Source organism: Ovis aries, chromosome 3 (assembly GCF_016772045.2).
Source record: "Ovis aries strain OAR_USU_Benz2616 breed Rambouillet chromosome 3, ARS-UI_Ramb_v3.0, whole genome shotgun sequence".
Classification (NCBI taxonomy): Eukaryota; Metazoa; Chordata; class Mammalia; order Artiodactyla; family Bovidae; genus Ovis; species Ovis aries.
Genome location: NC_056056.1, coordinates 222251047 through 222270006, shown reverse-complemented (window position 1 = coordinate 222270006; position 18960 = coordinate 222251047). Strand labels below are relative to the sequence as shown.

General features: G+C 55.8%; 1 long non-coding RNA gene across 1 annotated transcript; it reads left to right on the top strand.

Moving 5' to 3' along the window:
- The first annotated feature begins 366 nt into the window (after nucleotides 1–366).
- Nucleotides 367–1857, top strand: LOC121819244 (uncharacterized). Its single transcript, XR_006059505.2, has 2 exons — nucleotides 367–541; nucleotides 1254–1857. It is a non-coding gene; the product is annotated as an uncharacterized LOC121819244 (long non-coding RNA).
- Nucleotides 1858–18960: the final 17103 nt, after the last annotated feature.

Below are 18960 nucleotides of genomic sequence, written 5' to 3'. Positions count from 1 at the left end.
AATAATTTAACTGTCAAATCACAACAAACAGCTAATTCCATTTCTGAGATGCCAGGATTGCAACCTACAAGGGGAGATTTTAATTGTAACTGCTAAATAGCAAATGCTGACAGAAGTCCTGTTTTCAATCCCCAGACAAGGCTGGGACATGACTAATTTATTTTATCTTATCCATCTATCTGTGCACAGGATTAAAATATTTATATCAGTCTGTTCACTCTAAAACACGCAGTGCAGGCACCAGGGCCACTCCTCAGTTTTTCAGTTTTGGCTTTTCATTGTTTCCAGAAAGGCACATTCCCTGTGTGGCGAGTACTCTCAAATGCTGATGGGATCTTTAAGTCACACGGATCCAGTCCCAGAGCCACACAAATGCCCCTGGCCACGCTGACAGCAACAGAGCTGTCCTGACGCCTCTGTCCCCGGAGATGCCAATGAAATCACGCAGGCCTGAGCCCGACTTCGAGGGGAGAGCTTGCCTCTGGCCGGGGTGGCTGATGGAAACCAGAGCCTGGGAACGCTGTCCCGGCCAGGTGGCCAGGTAGGCAGCGGGCAGCAGGGGGTTAAGCAACGAGTGGGGAAGGGTGCAAACAAAAGGCCACGGGCAGGGCAAACCGGGCTGCAGGGCCCAGCCCGAACAGGCGCAGACACAGGGAGCTCTGTCTGCCCGCCCGCTGCCCAGCACTGTGACTAACCGCCCCACTATTGTGCCCTGAAGCCAGCCCTTTGTACCATCCCCCTGGCGTCTGGGAGCGCGGCCGAGGAACCTTCCTTGTCCTGGAAACTTGCAGCCTCGACACCCATTCTTTCAGCTCTCGGGGCTGCTGGGGGCATGACTAGCCAGTGGCAGCGTCCTTTCCCCTGGTCAAGAAGGGATATCAGCAAAAAAAAAAAAAAAGAAGAAGCAGAAAAACCAGTCTCCCCAACTCTGGGGGAGGGGAGCCCTAGGTACCGCTAAACTTGCCCTGCCCAGTGCCATGGCCCTTCCCGACACGCGGCCACTGAACCTTTGAACTGCGGAGAATCCCTCAGAACGAAGATGTATGCGCAAAATACACTCTGGATTTTAAAGACTTAATACAAAACCAGGGGTGGGGGGGGCAGGGAAGGGAAAATATCTCATTAATAGCTTTGTATTAATTACACATTGAAATACATTATTTCGGATGTATGTTAAAGAAGTCGTATTGTTAAAGTGAATTCCACCTGTCTATTTTCACTTTTGTAAAAATGTGGAACATGTTAAATTACAGATGCGGCCGCCTTGGCAGCTCACGCGATGTTTCTACCGGACAGAGCTACGCTGGGCTGTGGGTACTGGGGTCTGGGAATGGGCCTTGCCCGCAGCCCGCTTCCTCTGGACACCACTGTCCCTCCCCACCCAGGGACAAAACCCTTCGCCCAGCGGCCAGGAACCCAGGCCCTCACGGCCTCACCTGTGTGCACTGCCTGTGTGCATTGACTCGGGGATGGGTCTTGCACACTCAGCTGTCTGGGACTCCTTTGTAAAGCATGTAAGTGTGCATAGGAACACGCACACGCGTGCTCGAGGGCCCTGACTCTCCACTGCAGGCCATGTCAACTGTGCCGGCTGGTGTTCAGAGAGAGTCGGTTCACAGGGCACCGAAAGGCCATCTGACCCTTTGCTCTGGGACTCGCCCAAGGCCCCATCATGACTTTCCTGGACTCAAGCACTTTCGCTTTCATGGCTCCTTCCTCCGTAAATATTAAAAATTATATTTTATGACTGCATTGGTGTCAAGAACAATATAACCCACACTGAATTCATCATTATGTGTTCATTATTGCTATAGTCATTTTTTTTTCTTCTGATTAAAATTAAAACCTATTTCTGAACCCTGGGTACTGTGCTCGCCTGGACCATCGCTCCGAGCACCCCTGACCACTCACTGAGCAGCGTCCTCACCCACAGAGGCGCGCAGGCCTCTCTTTCTGCATTTGGGGCTCCCCTGCCCCCCCTCCAGTGACCAGATCACCCTCTAGAATTCCTTCCTCAAGTCCTGCCGTGGATGAATGGCTTGTGAAGTCCCACTAGACACCAAAACCTTTCTACATTATTTTAAAAATACAAGTATTGATCATGAGCAAGGCCCAGGATCGCAGCATGACTGAAGGCCCCAAGTCGGCGAGAACCAAGCCCCCCCATTCCCACCCAGCTCAGTGCTGGGGTCCCCGACCGGGTGCTCTGGGTGCCACATTCACCACCATGAGACGAGCCCACTAAATATGTGATGGCGACCCAAGGGGCAAGTGTTAGGGTGTGCAGTGGGCCACCACCAGCCAGCTCTGGGCACCCATGCCCTCCAGGCCTCACACCCCCGTGTGGGGCCCAGCTTCTGGAACTGGGGTGAAGAGGCTGGGCTTCTCAGCCCCTCTCGGAAGGAGGCATCCAAAGCTCTGGCCACCCACCCCTCCTCTGGCGCCACCGTGCAGGGCCTGGGCCACCCTGTGGGGGAAGACGGTGCAGGAGATGGTTAAAATTCTGCATCCTTTTTGCATCCGCCTCCAGAGGAAGCGCTGCTTTTTTTTTCTCTCTCTCTCTCAAGCAGGAGGAGAAAAAAAAAAAAAGCTGAGAGCAGCAATTTGCAGGCCTTGGGATGTTTTTCTCCTTGACAGTCCTGGGCCCCGCCTCACTGGGCCTTCCTCTGGCCAGAGCGGCCACAGCGCGGTCTGCAGCGGCTGGCCAGCCCCGTGCACGCGCAGCCTCCCCGCGGAGCCGGGCCGGCAGGGCGGGCGGGCGGGAGGCAGCGATGCCTGGCACTGCCCGGCTTTGTGGCCTCGTCCTCTGCCCGCCTCCCCTCCGCCCACCCCGGGCCTGTTCCAGGCTGGCCGTGCCACCCGCGGCCTGCTGCTGGGCCACCCTGTGCCCACCCGGGGGTCCCTCACCTTCTGGGCCCCGGCCTCCGGGCCTTGGGTCCTGCTGGCGCCCAGGGTGCCCGGCCACGTCCTCAGTGTCGCCGCTGCTCACCCCACCCGGCTGCCCGCGCTCGGCGGCGAGCCTGGCATGGCGCCAAGCTGCCTGGGAGCCCGGCCCGGGCTGGGGAACTTTCCTGTGAGGGTGTGTGTGCGGGGAGGGGCGGGGGTGCGCTGGTGCCGGGGGACAGAGAGGCCCAGATGCCCGCCGGCCGCCCCCCCCACCCCCGGCCCCCGTCTCCCGAGTCCCATAAAGGCACAGACAACACGAGCGGTTTAGTCAAAACAGTCATGTGCAGGAGCCGGCAAACAAACAAAAGCCCTTATTTATTTATTTAGTTCACACACTCAGATGAGGAGACGCCTTTTGTGCACGTAATTTCACACGCATCAGAAAGGGGGCGATGCCACCATGCTCCCCGCAGCCCAGGGCCCGCCCGGACAGCCCGCCTGGCCGGAGGAATAATTGCCTTGCCTGGCCTGGGCATTTCCATATTTAAATTGGGCAGTAGCGTATGATTAATTAAGAAGGAAAAAAGGCAAAAAGGGAAGAAAAGCAGTGGGGGTGGGGAGCTGGACGTTCTGGGCGGCACGACGTGCCAAGGTGCCCGCGGCGGCTTAACTCCTCCCATGCCAGGCCAGGCCCGGTGCGGAGGCGGCGGCAGCAGGCGGTGGTGGGGAGGGTCCAGGCCTGGGTGAGGCACACCCTCGGCCGCCCTTGAGCCACCCCAGCTTCAAAGGAGGCCCGCGGAACATCCTCTTCCTCATTTTCTTGTCCCGAGTGGCTCGGCTCTGTGCCGGTGGCGGGGAAGGACGCCCCAAAGCCCCCGGCAGGGCACTGGCCTGTGAAGAGCTCTGGGACCACTTGTCCTTTGCCCTCGGCACCCTGACCCTCCCTACCGACATGCAGCCTGCAGTGAGGCCCTGCCCACCGTGAACCCCCCCAGATCCCTCCACACTCAGATAAGCCCCCTGCCCAGGGCTGCCCCAAGGCCCTTCTGTCCCCTACAGCAGTGGCCTATACTGAAAACAGGGCAGGAAGCCTCGCCACCCTTCTGGAAAGAATCATGAACTATGTCTGAGAGCTGAGAAAGACCACATTCCTGGAAGCAAGTGGTAGGCCCCCTGGATCCCTAGTTTAAGGTCCAGCCATCATCAAGGTTCAGCCCTGCCCCTTGCCAGCTGTATGGCCTTGGGCAAGTTATCTGGCCTGTCTGGGCCTCTGTTTGCACATCTGTAAAATGGGGATGATAGCAGTGCCCACTGTGCCTGCCCCACAGGGCTGAGGAAGAGAAAGGGGAGCTCCCAAATTGGCACAGAAGCTGCCAGAGTCCCCAGATCCTCTGCCTTTGAGGTGGACAAGAGCCTGGAGCCGGAGCAGCCTCAGGCAGGAAGCTCCGCAACCCAGGAATAAATCCAAAACAGTCTGAATCCACTCTGGAAGTGATGAAGTTAAAGGCCTGGAGCTGGGAGAGCAGCTGGATTATCCAGGTGGGGACAAGCTGACAACAGAACTCCTTCCCAGCTACCATCAGAGAAAGCAACACGCCGCTCTCTCTGAAGATGAAGGAAGGGGCCATGAGCCAAGGAATGCGGGCACCTCCAGAAGCTGGAAGAGGCCAGGAAACGGATTTTCCTCTGGAGCCTCCAGAAGAAGGCAATCCTGCCCCCACCTGATCTGAGGCCCAGGAGACACTGCGGACTTCAGCCTCCATAACCTCCGACCGCTTGAGACATCAGATCAGTGTACTTTGTCACGGCAGCACCAGGAAAGTTACGCCCCACCCTGCCCCCAGCAAGCCCAGGTGCCTCCGAAGGAGACCCTGGGGGTGCGGCCCATTCACTGCACACACGGAGCTCTGCGGCGCCAGGCAGCGCTGGGCTGGGGTCAGCAGACCTCACTCCTGCGCTCAGGAGCCTTAGGGTGGGTGGCGGGTTGCTCTGAGAGCCCTCCTCGCCCGAGGGGCTGTAACCTCACCTCCTGGCTCCCCCTCCTTCTACTCCCCACCTCCTCCTCCTCCTGGTCACCTCTTACTGCACGTCGCCCACGAGTGGGCACCTCGCTAAACCTTGTCTCATTCTGCCCCCAGCCTGACAGCCTTGGGGTTCTAGGCAGCCTGGACCCCCAGATCGTCCCAGGAGTCTGCTGGGGAGAGGGACCGCTTCCTGCTTCATCATCACAGACGTGGCCTTCTCAGCACAGGACAGGCAGGAAGCCCCGGGCCAGTGCCTCTGGCCTTTTCTGTGAAGGGGGCTGGTCACAGCCCCTCGCGGGGCAGCCGTGCCGTGTGTGATCACCACTGCCCGGTCGAGTCAGCTCCGGCAAGGGCTAAGTCTAAAAGTCAAAAGAGGGTCCAGCAGGCCCTCCCCTCAGTACTGTTGCTGTGCAGGTGCTGGGGGCTGAGCCCCTGGCCAAGGTGGAATTTCAGACAACCTCCAAAGGCTTCTGGAACCTGAAAGTCTCTCCTAACAGCCTTCTATCTCTTAGGAAATAAGCCCCAGTGGGCACACAGACATTCCCCAAACAATACAAAAAACCGGAAATAATTGGGAATAACCAAAGTGAAAGTGAAAGTGAAGTTGCTCTGTCGTGTCCGACTCTTTCCGACCCCGTGGACGGTAGCCCACCAGGCTCTTCCGTCCATGGCATTCTCCAGGCAAGAATACTGGAGTGGGTTGCCATTTCCTTCTCCAGGGGATCTTCCCGACCCAGGGATCGAACCCAGGTCTCCCACATTGCAGGCAGACGCTTTTACCTCTGAGCCACCAAAGTGTCCAGTAATAAGGGGTTAGTTAAAGAGCTTCGGGGCTTCCCCGGGTGCTCAGTGGTAAAGAGTCCCTCTGCCAACGCAGAAGACACAGGAGACGTGGGTTTGATCCCTGGGTCGGGAAGATCCCCTGGAGAAGGAAATGGCAACCCACTCAGGTATTCGTGCCTGGGAAATCCCATGGACAGGGGAGCCTGGCGGGCTACAGTCCATGGGGTCACAGACGGTCGGACACGGCTGAGCGACTGAGCCCGTAAGGGGCTTCAGCAACGGAATATTAAACAGTCGTTGAAAACCAACTTGCAGAAAAGCATCTTCTGACTTGCAGAAGGAGTTGGGATCAAATACTTGGTGAAACAAGCAGAAGACAAAATGATCCATATAATCAGGTGCTAAGATGCTCGGTCTGCTTAAAATCATGTTTCACAGAAGCTAGATGAACTGTTCCCACTGGCTATTTCTGAGGGTGGTTTCACAGGTGATTGAAGACTTCTTTTCTTCTTTTATGAGGATTCAAAAAGTTCTAAAATTAGCATGTAACATCAGGGATGGAAAAAAAAAAATCATCGCAGGAGAAGAGTCATGCTCCTTCAATAGAGCTGCCGGCAGGCCCTCCCCGGCCCTCCGCACGCGGCAAGAACACGTGCAGGGAGCCGGGCCAGCTTGGGGCGGGGGGGCGGAGGGGAGGGCGGTCTGTGGCCTCTGCCACACAGGGCCCCACACTCAGCAAGGCCCTGCATTCCGAAGCTCCCATACTTGCTTTAATGCTCTGCTGTCACCGTCCTGAAATTCTTAATACTTTCAAGTTTAAATTTTGCACTGGGTTCTGCACCGATGTTGGGCTTCCCTAGTGGCTCAGGAAGTAAAGAATCTGCCTGCAATGCAGAAGGCCCAGGTTCAATGCCAGGGTCGGGAAGGTCCCCTGGAGAAGAGAAGGGCAACCCACTCCAGTATTCTTGCCTGGAGAATCCCACAGACAGAGGAGCCTTTGGGCCACAGTCCACGGGGTGGCAAAGAGTCGGGCACGACAAGCGACTGACACCGCTGCAGCCAGCCCCAGCGAGGGACCCGGGGCCTCGAGCCTCCCCACACTTTCCAGCTGCCTGCTCGCGGGCAGCGGCCAGCTTTCTGCCCTCGGTTTGTCTTAGTCCCCACTCCATGGCCCTTTTCTTCTGCCTCTCCTTGCAGCACATACTATTGGCAAAAATAGGAAACAGGGCTCTGTTCTGCAAAAACGTGCACCGATCACGTGCGGTGCTTTCCCTGGAGACTGAGAATCAGCATCTCGCCAAGTTTTCAGGGCCTTCTTTCCAGGTGTGTGTTTTCCCCAGGAAAACCAAATGCCTTGGACCCAGAACCACTGCTGCAGTCCTGTCTCCCTCTGGTCCTACCAGTGAAGGCTCCTAAGAGCCTTCTAGGAGGCTTCCTCTGACAGCTTCTACAGAAACACTGCTAAAGAGGTAGTGAGCTGCTCACCCCTGGGGGCATTCAACAAAGACTGCACAGCCAGCAACAGGAGCATTGCAGAAAACAACCTTCTCTGGACAGCAAGTCAGCTGAGAGAGGCTCAACCTGGTGTTACAGTTGCACAGGGCACCCTGCAGCTTCTCAAGGCAGGGCCTATGTCAGACTCGCTGCTTGACCCGCTGTATCCAGCACAGGGCTATAAACACAAGGGAGTGGCTCGGTGATGGTTTCTTTAGGGGTAAGAAAAGAAACACAAAAAGTGGGGAGAAGCAAGCAGTTGAGAGTTGATACGAGATTTGAGAAGCTGCCCCAGAAGTAGGTGCAGTCTTAGAGAAGCAGGAAGCCACAGTCCACCTCAAATAACAGCAGCTAGATTTACCGGGTGCCTCCGCATGCTCAAGCCACGCTGAGCAGTCACACGCCTGTCACAACTCTCCCCCAGGACTCCACTGAATCAGAACTGCTATTTAGCCCACTTTATGAGTGAGGAAGTTGAGGCTCAGAGAGGTTAGATTACTGGCCCAGGGTCATCCAGCCATCACAAGACAAGGGTCTAAGTGCAGGCCTGCCTCACAAAAGAGCTGACCCTCGTTGCAATACACCCAGGCTATCTTAACCAGCAGCAGCAGTGGCTTAATTGCCTGGGACATAAGAAAGTTCAAGTTCAGGTTCATTTTCTGCACCCTGCCTCTCCTTCCTCACTTGCAGAGCACCAGGGGCCCAGCTCGAGTGGACAGGCAGGTTGCCCAGAGGACTGGGTACTTCAGTTTAGGAAGATTTTAATTTCAGAACAGTTCAGTTAAGCAGATCGGGTCTTAAAGAGACAAACCAGCTTCAGCCAACTGAATGACTCAGTATATGGAGGTGACTCCTTTGAGATGAGAAATAAATGAGGCACAAACTCCCCCTTCCCTGCACCCCAGATCTACAGGGCTTCCTTGTCATAGCTTGGGTTGGGGCTGGGTTCTCTAAGAAACCTGCCCCCCCTTAAACACTAAACAGCTCACGGGGACACAGGGGCTGCAACCCAGGGGGCCACGGGCTGGCTTCACCCCAGGGATGCGTTTCCTCTGTCCTGCATTTGGGGTTTTCAGATTCTGGGCATCCTGTGCACAAATCTAGATTTCCTTCCCCCAAACAGCCAGAAGCTCTGGAACCAGAGGCTTTTACCCGCTGGGCAGCAAGTGGCCAGAGTTGACACGAGGCCTCCTCTTAGGGCAGGTCTGGGCTCTCTGTTCCCACCGTCCCCCAGACTCTGCACTGCACCCCACCAGATCCCTGTAGACTGTCCACTCGAGGCCCCTGCTGGAATGTCCAGGGTGCTGAGGGCAGTGACCGGTACAGCCCCTGGACCAGCCCAGGCCTTTTCCATTCATGGCCTTCTGTGGAGGGGACACTGGGGTCCAGGTGTCCTGGAGATGGAAGTGACCTTAGCCATGGCCTCTGGAAGGTTGGGAACTGGCCCACGGGCAAGAGCAGGCCCAGTCAGGCCTTCCCTGCTGGGGTTTGGGGGATCTGGCCTGGGACAGGGGGAAACGGGTGGTAGTCAACCTCAGAGCCTCAGAGGCCGGGCACTGCTCTGGGGGTCTAGGACGCTCTGCCACCACCCACTGCCTAGGTGTCCCCCAGGGATCAAGCCACTCACAGGGGGCCTTGTCTCAGGCAAATGGAGGAGGAAGGTGCAGAGAAATTGGCCCGAGGGGGCCTAGGCCTGTGGGCAGAAGCCAGTGGGGGCACAGTGTCCCTAGCCCTGCTTCCCGGGGACAAGGCCCCACAGGGCCCAGGCCAACCCCGTCCCTCAGGCCCTGACCACGCTGCGAGGTTGTGTCCCCCAAACCAACCACTGCACTTGGCACTGATGTTGCCTGGGCGCAGCAGCCTCCCGGCAGAGCACGGTGGGCGCTGGGGAGAGCTGGTGGCAACTGGGGGTCCACTCTGGAGGGCCACAGGGAGGCAGCTCAAGCAGAAGGGGAGGATCAGAAGCGCCCAGGACCCCCTGGCATGGCAGTGGCCGGGGTCAACACGGCGGGGGTCCAGGGCTGTGTCCCCTGGCTGCGGGGGTCTCTTACCCCACAGGCCCTGATCCGCTTGCAGCCCCAGGCTGGCCCGGACATGGGTGGGGGTGGGGGTGGTGCTTAACACCTGAAAGCTGGAGCGGCAAGGTGCCCCCTTCTTCTACTCCGGCCAACGCGGGTGGGGGTCGAGCAAGACCGGAGGACAGAGAAAACCAGAGCGAGCTTCTGTCCCCTTTAAGAGCCCTGATGGCCGCCGCCCAGACCCAGCAGCCGAGGGTGGCGGAGGTGGAGAGGGGGACGAAAATGTCGGGAAAGATTCCCTTCCCAACTTCCCGAGTCTTTGTTCGCAAGGCCAGGGAGGGCGGCTTCGCTGGGCGGAGGGCCGCGGGCTCGGCCGTGCGCTCCATGGCGGCCACGGTCACGGCGGCGCCCCCCGCGCCCGCGCCCGCGCCCGCACCCCGGGCGCCCCCTCCCGGCCCGATCCCCGGCCCCGAACCCCAGCCCAGCCCCGGACCCCGGCGGCCGCGGGGGGCGCCGAGGGCGAGGGCGGCAGAGCCGGGCGCCGCTTACCAGGTCATCCCCGGTGCCCCGCGGTCCCCACCGGAGTCAAGTTCACGTCCGGCCTGCGCACGGTCCGAGGTCCAGGCGCGGCTGGGCCGAGTGAGGCCGCGAGAGGCCGCCGGCCCCGGGGCACGCCGCACCCGGCCCCGCGGCGCCGCTGTCACCCCGGTCCCGCGACCCCAACTTTGCGCACAGTCGCGGAGCTGGAAGTTTCCGGGCTTCGCGGGGCTCTGGGCTGGGTTTCAGCAGCGTCGTCTGAGCTTGGCAACAAAGAGGGAACGCAGGCCTGGAGAGGGGAGGAAAGAAAAAAATACGATGGGGAGACGCCTGGCTACTCAGAAATCTCCAGGACCTGAAATTCCACCCAGAAACTGTTTGGGGATGTTCTTTTCCTAAGTGGTAAACAACCGCCCCCAGCTCAGGGCGGGGCTGTTTCCAGGGCCCCTGCTGCCGCGGCTGAGGCACCTTCCTCGGGCACCTGCCTGTTTTATAACCCATGCCAGTGCATCCTGGGCAAATTTTTGGCGGGGGGGTCGGGGGTGGGGAGTGAGGTGGCCCCAGATTTTCCCGGAAGGTGGTGGACCCCAGTGCAGCAGCAGCAGGCCTGGGCTCTGAGGGGCTCCCTCCTGTTTGTCCCCCCAGCACACTGGCCAGGTCAGCTGCTACAAGCAGCTCCCTGTGCTTCTGTCTGAGAGCAGGGGGACAGCTGGGACGCAGGTGCCCAGAGAGGACCTGGGCTCCATACAGGGTCCGGGGTCCTGCCCACCTGCTCCCGGCCGCGTGTGCGGTGAATGTAAGACCGTCTTTGCCCTCTGGGCAGCTGTCCTGGGCAAGGCAGGAGGGTTCACAGGCTTGCTCTCACCTGGAAGCGCAGGCCTCCTCTTCTCAGGAGCTCCCTGGATGCTGGCACCATCCTTTGTCCTTTGGGCTCTGCTTGGCAGGGTCCTGGGGACGTGTCTGGGGCTAGAAGAGGCAGCCCCCGCGCCTGGGAACCTTCTGAGCGGCCAAGCCCAGTCCCGTTAAGGGCCATATGAACCCTGAAACAGGAGCAGAGGGACACGGAGCATCCATTGTCACTCGGCCTTGGGATACTCGAGCCCTGTTCGTCAGTTTGTCTGTCTTTCCCAGGAAGATGTGTTCATAGAGAAAACAGTCCCTGGCCCACTATTCCAGAGCTCTGTGAGAGGCTGGGAGAATGGGGTGGGTTGCTCTTTTAAAGAAAAATAGGCAAGGGAACTGTGGAGACAGGTTGGGGTTGGAGAGGGGGGTATGTTGTCTCTTGTCCCAGGAAACTGGGTATTCCCTCCAAGTGTCAGGGAACTTCTCCCCGCAGTGGATATTTGCCCCCAATGCCCCCCCTCCACCAGTGACTTCTCAAATGTGACCCTTTGCGGAGTCAGTCCTGGATGTCCACAAGCAGGTCACGGAAGAGGCTGCACATGGGGCCACCTGGTGGGTGCCGCCCATTCATCTGGAAACTTCAGAACTTGACATGGACACAGTGGTGGCGGAGGCAGGCAGGTCAGCCTGGGGCTGCCCAGGGCGGTGTGTGGAGCAGGTGTTCAGAGCCTCAGGCCTCTGTCAGCTTACGGACCTCGGCTGCCGGCTCACCCCCTGCAGCACCTGCAGTTTGCCTCATCTGGAAAAGAAGCCACCTACTGATGAAGCCCAGGAGCCTTCCCCAAGTGGTGGTTTCACAGGACCAAGCATTTCTCCCCAAGACCTAGTCGGTCAGGCCCACACTCAGGCAGTGCGCTGAAGTTCCACCCGGCTCAGTGTTGAGGTGCGTGCCACAGTAGGTATTTCTCATTGACACGAAAGCCCCTCGCTCAGAGGCCAGGTCCTTTCTAGGGGTGGGGACGAGCTGCCTGTTCTCTCCCCGGCATCCTCACTGGGGACTCCACTCCCGAGCTACAATCACTTTGTGTTTCCAAGACTGAAAAATGCACCCATAACTGCATGGCTTCCTGAAGCTTGAGCCCACCCATTTGCTTTCAAATATGTGGTCGCTGGTGGTCAGCTTGTTCCCAAAGGGGACATCACCTTAGCTTTGCCAAAAACTGCCAAGATCTTGTTTATGGGTATGTAGCCTGCACAGTTATGCTCTACGCTCTGCTGTCCCTGTCTTACATTTATTTTTTAACCAAATTTTAAAAATTTAAGTACAGTTGATTTACAATGCTGTGTCAATTTCTGCTGTACACCAAAGTGACTCAGTGATACAGATATTTATGTATATATACACATGCGTATATATATATGTTCTTTTTTTACATTGTTTTCCATTATGATTTATCAGGACCTCGTTGTTTTTAAAATTCTTAATCCTTTTTGAACAAGGGGCCTTGCATTTTCATTTTGCCCTGGGTCCTGGGCTGTTGCCTACTTTGCCCGTTGGCTAACAGGGTCATAAAGTTAAAGGCAAAAAAAAAGAGATGATTTTTATATTTGGTTTATTAAATTTTGTGTATAGAAATAACTTCAGGTTCTATCTAAAAAGATAAAATATTTGAATGAAAGGTCATTGTATGTAGGAAAAACGTTCACCTTGAAGAAGCAGAAAATTGTTTCGGAAAATAATGCAGTTTTAAGAGTTGGAACCATCTATGATCAGCCCCCAGCTCTGCCACGTGGGTGCATGTAGGACTCAGGGCCTCGGCTGGCGTGTGCAGGGGTGACATCCCCCGCCTGTGGCGCGTCTGAGGAGCCAGGATGGTGGGAGAGTTTGGCAGAATATCTGGCACATATAAGATACTCAATAAAAATACCCTGGATTGTTTGTTGTGTTATGTCAATTGCCATGAAAGCTCAGGTGAAATTTGACTAGTTTTGATAAGAGTATATTCTGTCCCTTCTTGTTACAAAATCAATACAGACGATACTATGCGCACACATACGGAAAGTAAGCATGTCCCTCTTAATCCTTTTAATTGAAAGCCGCCTTTGGCCACTCACGCTACGGTTCATTTCTTTATATAAATTGACATACAAACACATTTCGTGTTTTAAAGCTTAGCTTCTAGTGGAGAACAGTTCCTTTACAGTGTTGTGTTAGTTTCCGCTGCACAGCAAGATAAATCAGGTCTGTGTACACCTGTAGCCCCTCTTTTTTGGATCTCCTTCCCATCTAGGTCCCCACAGAGCACTGAGTTCCCTGTGGCATACAGCCGGTTGTCATTAGTTACCTATTTCATACATGGTGTCCGTCGTGTGCAGTCCTATAGTGTAATAGTCAGCGCTAACTTCCCGATCCATCCTGTCCCCCTGCACTTCATTTAAAAATTGTTTTCTTTGACTCCATCGACTTGTTTTCAAATGGGAACCCTGTGAGGCCCCGCAGAAGAATCCAAGCAGAACAAATGGCCCCCGCACCGGGAACTGAAGCCAGGCTGAGCTTCACACAGCTGCGCAGCTTCACACACGGGTGTGAACCCCTCGTTTCTACTGCCGCCTGCTCCCAAGGACCATGCATTGTGACATTCACAGTCACCAAAGTGCCGGGTGATAAAAACTCTACATCACAAAATGTCCTTAACCTGCTGTGCCTCATCTTTCCCATTTGTGACTTGGTTAAAAAAAAAATTTTTTTTTTAACAGTTTCAGGCTCTTATTTTTAATTTCTGCAGTCTGTTGTCAAATCTGCTCAGTCGAAGAGGGCAAAAAACCCCATTCAGTCAGGTCTCCTCCTCAGCACCTTTGTGAAGCCAGCTGGTTGGAGGGGAGAGGCCTGATAGGGGAGGGGATCCCAGCAGCTCTAAACTCGGGCAGAGCCCTACGCTCAGAGGAGCGCACGTTCAGCCACTCAGCCCAGCTGACCGGTCCACCAAAACTGTAGTAGATGGTAAATCGCACGATACCAAGAGCAGATAACAGGCACAAGAAAAACACAGCCCGTGACCCCCAAACCCATGCTGCACTCATGAGCTGTTTGGGTCCCAGAAGCTCCTGGGAGCTGAAATTTAAAGGCAGTAGGAACCCAGGCATTGGGTCAAATCTGAGCTGCCGGGGGCTACCAACAGGTTGACTCTGGGCAAGTCACTTCTCCATTCAGTGTCCCCCAGCTTGGAGGGAGTGGGAGTAATAAACAATAGCCCCAGCCTCCTGAGGCCGCAGGGGCAGGAGACTGCTGCTCATTTGCTGGCACCGGGTCTGCCACCCCCTCAGCCCCTCTGCAGACCTCCCCAAGGAGGACCTCTGGTAGCAGGGACAGTGGCACTGGGGCAGAGACCAGAACCCCCACCTGCCCTTGCCCACGGCAGCAGGGAAGACTGGCACACTTGCAGCAGGGAGGGCTTGGAGTCACAGGTTCCTGTCACTCCAAACAGGAAGGTCTGGCTTCCCGCTCACCCAGGCTGGCCCAGGGACCCTGCTTCTCCCTGCATGCATACTGCCCAGTGGGCATGGCAGCTCTCAAGAATAACCCAGCACAGAACCTGGGCCAAAGGGGTGGGGCTCTCTGCCCCACCCTCACGCTCCCATCGCCACTACTGCCTTCCAGGCAGTTCCCTTTCGCTGGACCCGGGCATAGTCACTGTTCTGTCCCAGAGCACAGCCCCGTGTCCCTGGCCTGCTACAGCTGGAAGAAGGGACAGGAGATGTATTTGTTTTTTATTTAATCTGTTTATAAAAGGAAAAGTGTTTGTTGTAGAAAATTTGGAAATATAGAAAAGCACAAAAAAGAAAACAAAAATTACCCATGAGGTAATTACCAGGTACACTTTGTTGAAAGTCCCGGTGTATTTCCAAACCACATATGTATATGTACTCCGTGAGTGTGTGTGTGATCACAGTATAGGTTATTTAAGAATCTTTTGGTTTAACATGCTTTGTTCATGTCATTAAATTTTATTCTTTCCAGAATTTGAAAAATGAAATTTAAATACCATTGATTTTTTAAAAATCAGCTTTACTGAGGTTTAATTTCCATGCAATGATATCCTTTTCACGTCACTGTTCAATGAGTTTTTACAAACGTTTTCATCCCTCTAAGCACCATTACAATCGAGAAAGAAAATACCATCACCACAAAATGTCCCCTGGCAGGCAATCTTTGCCTCCTCGGGCCCAGGCAACCACCGATCTGAATTCTACCACTATAAATGCTTTACCTTTATTCACTATAAATGGGGTCAGAGTGTGGACTCACACAGCCTCGTTGACATCCATCCGTCTGTCAATATGTCCGTCAGCAGTGCACTCTGTCGACTGTTTTATTTTATCCCATTATATGCCCATCACAGCTTGTCTACCTGTTCTGCTGCTGCAGACGACTGAGTTGTTTCTATGTTCTGGCTGTTGGGAATAGAACTATTATGAATGCTTTTTTTAAACAATGTCACTGGCATAGGTTAAGGACCAACATCACACGGGCACAGCCTGTGTATTGCCTGCCTGGAGTACACCCGAGAGCCGTGTAGTCATCCGTCTTATCATTCTTGCCACTACTGTTGGACGTATGAAGTGAAAGTGAAAGTTGCTCAGTTGTGTCCAGCTCTTTTGTGATCCCAGGGGCTACACAGTCCATGGAATTCTCTAGACCAGAATACTGGAGTGTGTAGCCCTTCCCTTTTCCAGGGGATTGTCCCAACCCAGGGATCCAACCCAGGTCTCCCACATCGCAGGCCGAGCCACAAGGGAAGCCCTGTTGGACGTGTAGTTTTCCTTAAGGTTTTTGCAGGGCTTCCCTGGTGATTAATGATCCACCTTCCAAAGCAGGGAACAGGTTTTGATCCCTGGTTGGGAACTAAGATCCCACATGCTAGCAGGGAAACGAAGACTGCAAGCTGCAACCACTGAGCCCTGGGTGCTAGAGCCCATTCTCTGCAACGAGAAGGCGGCACACTGCAACGAAGACCCACCGCAGCCAAAATAAAATAAAATAAGTGAAAATAAACTTTTTGCTACTACAAATAATGCTGCTGGGGGTCTCCCCTGGTGGGAACTAGTGGTTAGGACGCCGCACTTTCACTGCAGAGGGCACAGGTTCAACCTCTGATCAGGGAACTAAGATCCGAAAGCAGCAAGGTGTGTCCGACCCCAACCCCCAAAATGCTACTGGAACATCTTTGTACTGACAGTTTCAAGTGTGGCTATGTTTCTTTCCTGAAGATAAATTCCCAGAAGCAGGCATGTTAGGTCAAATGGTATCCGTGTTTTTAAGGCCCTCGCTGCATGAGGTCAGGACTTTTAGATACGTTTTTATCCATCCCTCCAGCTCCCAATTTACTTTTCACATTAAGGATAGACAGCCAGATCCCCATTGTTCAGATGGAAAAGCCAAGGGCTGGAGAAGTGATTAGCTAGAGGCCACGGAGCCCGTTAAGTACAAAGCCAGGAGGAAACCCCAGCCTCCGAGCCCTGCACTCTTCCAGGACCACTTCCTGCCTCCCTCTCACGCATCTGCCTGTGCCACAAACGCTCGGAATTTTCCCACACAGATTTCCATGAAACTCGAACTGTGAGCTGAGAGATGAAAGGCAGCCTTGTGTTAATTAGCCTGGCTTTGGTTTAGCTCGTCCACTGAGCCTGGGTGTGTGTGCCTCTCCTGGGTTCATACGCCCGCATGCTGGCAGTCTCACACCCGCGAACACTAGCAGCGGCCAGTCCAGACGATCCGGTCAAGATTCACCTTCCAAACTGCCTGCAGAGCTGGGAGCCACAGGCCTCCTGACTTTGCAGTTGTGGCACATTCTGGCACTGAATGGGTTGGGGAGGGGGGCACTGGCTTGGCTTCTGCACCTCTACTCAGCCAACTTGGCCCAAAGCACATCTGGTTATTTCCAAAATCAAATCTCTCCCAAGGACAACGATCAGGCCGGTGGGGTGCTTCGAAAGAATGATGTGTTCCCAAGATGACTGCTTCCAGAGATGCTGAGGCTGGTCTAGGGGTCGCTGAGTCGTCATGCTCACCTAGTGGACAGGGGGTGTGGAGGTGCTCTGTGAAGTAAGGGAGTCCTCCGTATTTGTAGAGGGTTTTCAGGCCACTCTTGTGGACAGAGCTCACCAATGGAACTTAGGCATTGCTTGATTTACTTATTCATTTGTTCTCTGTGTCTGACAGGGCTATACTCATTATCTAATTTCAGCCTCAACAACCAAATACCATTATTCCCATTTTACAGATGAGAACACTTAGGCTCAGAGAGGTTAAGAAACTTACCTGAGGTCACACAGCAGCGCACACTGTCTGTGTGCCTGCTATCTGTAGACATCAAGCCCCAGCCTTTCTTCTGAGTTAAGAGATGTTTGACTAGTAGGCCTCAAGAAACACACATTCACCCGAAGACGGCTTGAGCACAGCCCAAGATGATTCTCAAGTGCTTGGAAGATACAAATGGCCCAGACTCCCCCTCCCTCCACCCCAACCCTGTTCAGGCTCCTGAGGGTCTTCTTTCCCAGGACCACACCCCAGGCCCACCCCAGTGCTGAGTGGACTCCTAACACCCATTCCCACTCCCATTTAAGACTGTGGGTGTTGTGCCCTGAGTTGGGGCAAAAATAATCACCTTCTGTTGGCCCTGGGTCTGAGGCCTCCTGGCTCTTGAAGCAAGGAGACCTAAGAAGGCCTTTGTCCATGGGAGAAGAAACCAGGAAGGGAAGAGCCCATTCTCTCAGAAAACATGTGTTTTCTGTTTACAGAGAGCCCTGTCCAGTTCCCATGCTTTGTTCTTTAATATGGAGCCAAAAAAAAAAAAAAAAAAATCAAATGTGCAGCTTCCTCTCTGAGGTACTTTTGGAGGCTGGAAAATCTGGATTGCTGCAGGCATGCCGTGCTGGGCCCCGAGCTGGCCAGGGCTGCCAACGTCCAGCATCACGTGGTCTTCAAATACCAACCCAGGAAGCCCTGTGGAAAACAAAATGCCCCTCAGCGCCTCCCAGGAAGGGGGTGCATGGAGATGACGGAGGCAAGCAGCCCTGGTGTAGCTGGGGCTTTGGTTTCTTCAACAGAGTCTGTGTGTGTGTGTGTGTGTGTGTGTGTGTGTGTGTGTGTGTGTGAATATCCTGGGTTGCTCTCACTCACAATTCCTGGCCTTGCACCACTGGCATGGCTGACCTGGTCCAAAAACCAGACCATTCTGGAACCACTCGATTTTTCATACCCTCTTCTCAGATGCTGGGTAGAGGGTGTCTTTCCCAACACCTGAGGCAAACAGGTGGGTATGGACCGAGGTCACTAGGCTCCTGCGGCAGAGCTGGTGGGTGCTGGGCACCTTCAGTGGGGCAAGATGGCCTTAGCTCTTAGCTCTGGGTCTACCTGCTGGGGATGAGGCAGCAGTGAGCTAAGGTAAGTTACGGGCTGGCAGCCAGCTGTGCCCCTCACCCCTCAAGAGTCAGGTTAGCACCAAGTGTAAGCCTAAGATCCACAGCTGGGGATCGGGACCCGAATGCAGACTGTGAACCTTCTCCTGGGAGGCCTTGGAGGAGCCTCCTCTCAGAGCTCTGCCCTCATCTGTGAAAGGAGGTGACCGGTACTCAACGGAGCTGCTACGAAGGCACACGGCCCAGGCCTGCCTGGCACCGTTTTTCAATAACCGGCAGCTGCTCTCATGACTGCGAGGCCTCCTATCTTAGACGCGGCACTGCAAACTCTGCCTGGCTCACACCCCTGAGGCCACCGCGACCCCTCACGCGGGGCAGAGTCCACCGGGGGCCGGAGGAAGTCGCCTGGCTGGGCCCTGCCGGCCGGCTCACTGCAGGTCCGGCGTCCCGGCCAGTCGCTCGCTCCGAAGGGCGGGCCCTGGCCTGATGCGCTTTGATCCGCCCGCGGCGCGCGTCCCTGGGGGCGGGGGGGGGGGGGGCCACAGCCCGCCCCGCTTTGATCTCTGCCCCCCTCGGCAGCGCGGCCTCCTGTGCCCTCCGCGACCTGAGCACCTGGGGGCAGGCGGGGACACGGCTGAGGCGGACAGAAGGAAGCACGCTCGGGCGCTCCTCAGGGAACCGCGCCCTTCCGTGGCTGGGCCTCGCAGCCTCTGCCTGACTGGCTGCCCGCCCTTCCGTCCCGCTCCGGAAGCCAGGACTTGCGCGACGGGCGGCGCGGACGCAGCGTGGCGGCGAGGGGGCGTGGCCCTACGTTCCCGGGGGCGGGGCCCGTGGCGCGGCCGGCTCCGGAAGCCCTGGGGAGGGCCCGGCCCGGGGGCTTAGAGGACCGACGCAGCGGGGCGGCCGAGGGGCGGGGCGGGGTCTGAGGGCGTGGTCTTTACGTTCCTGGGGGCGGG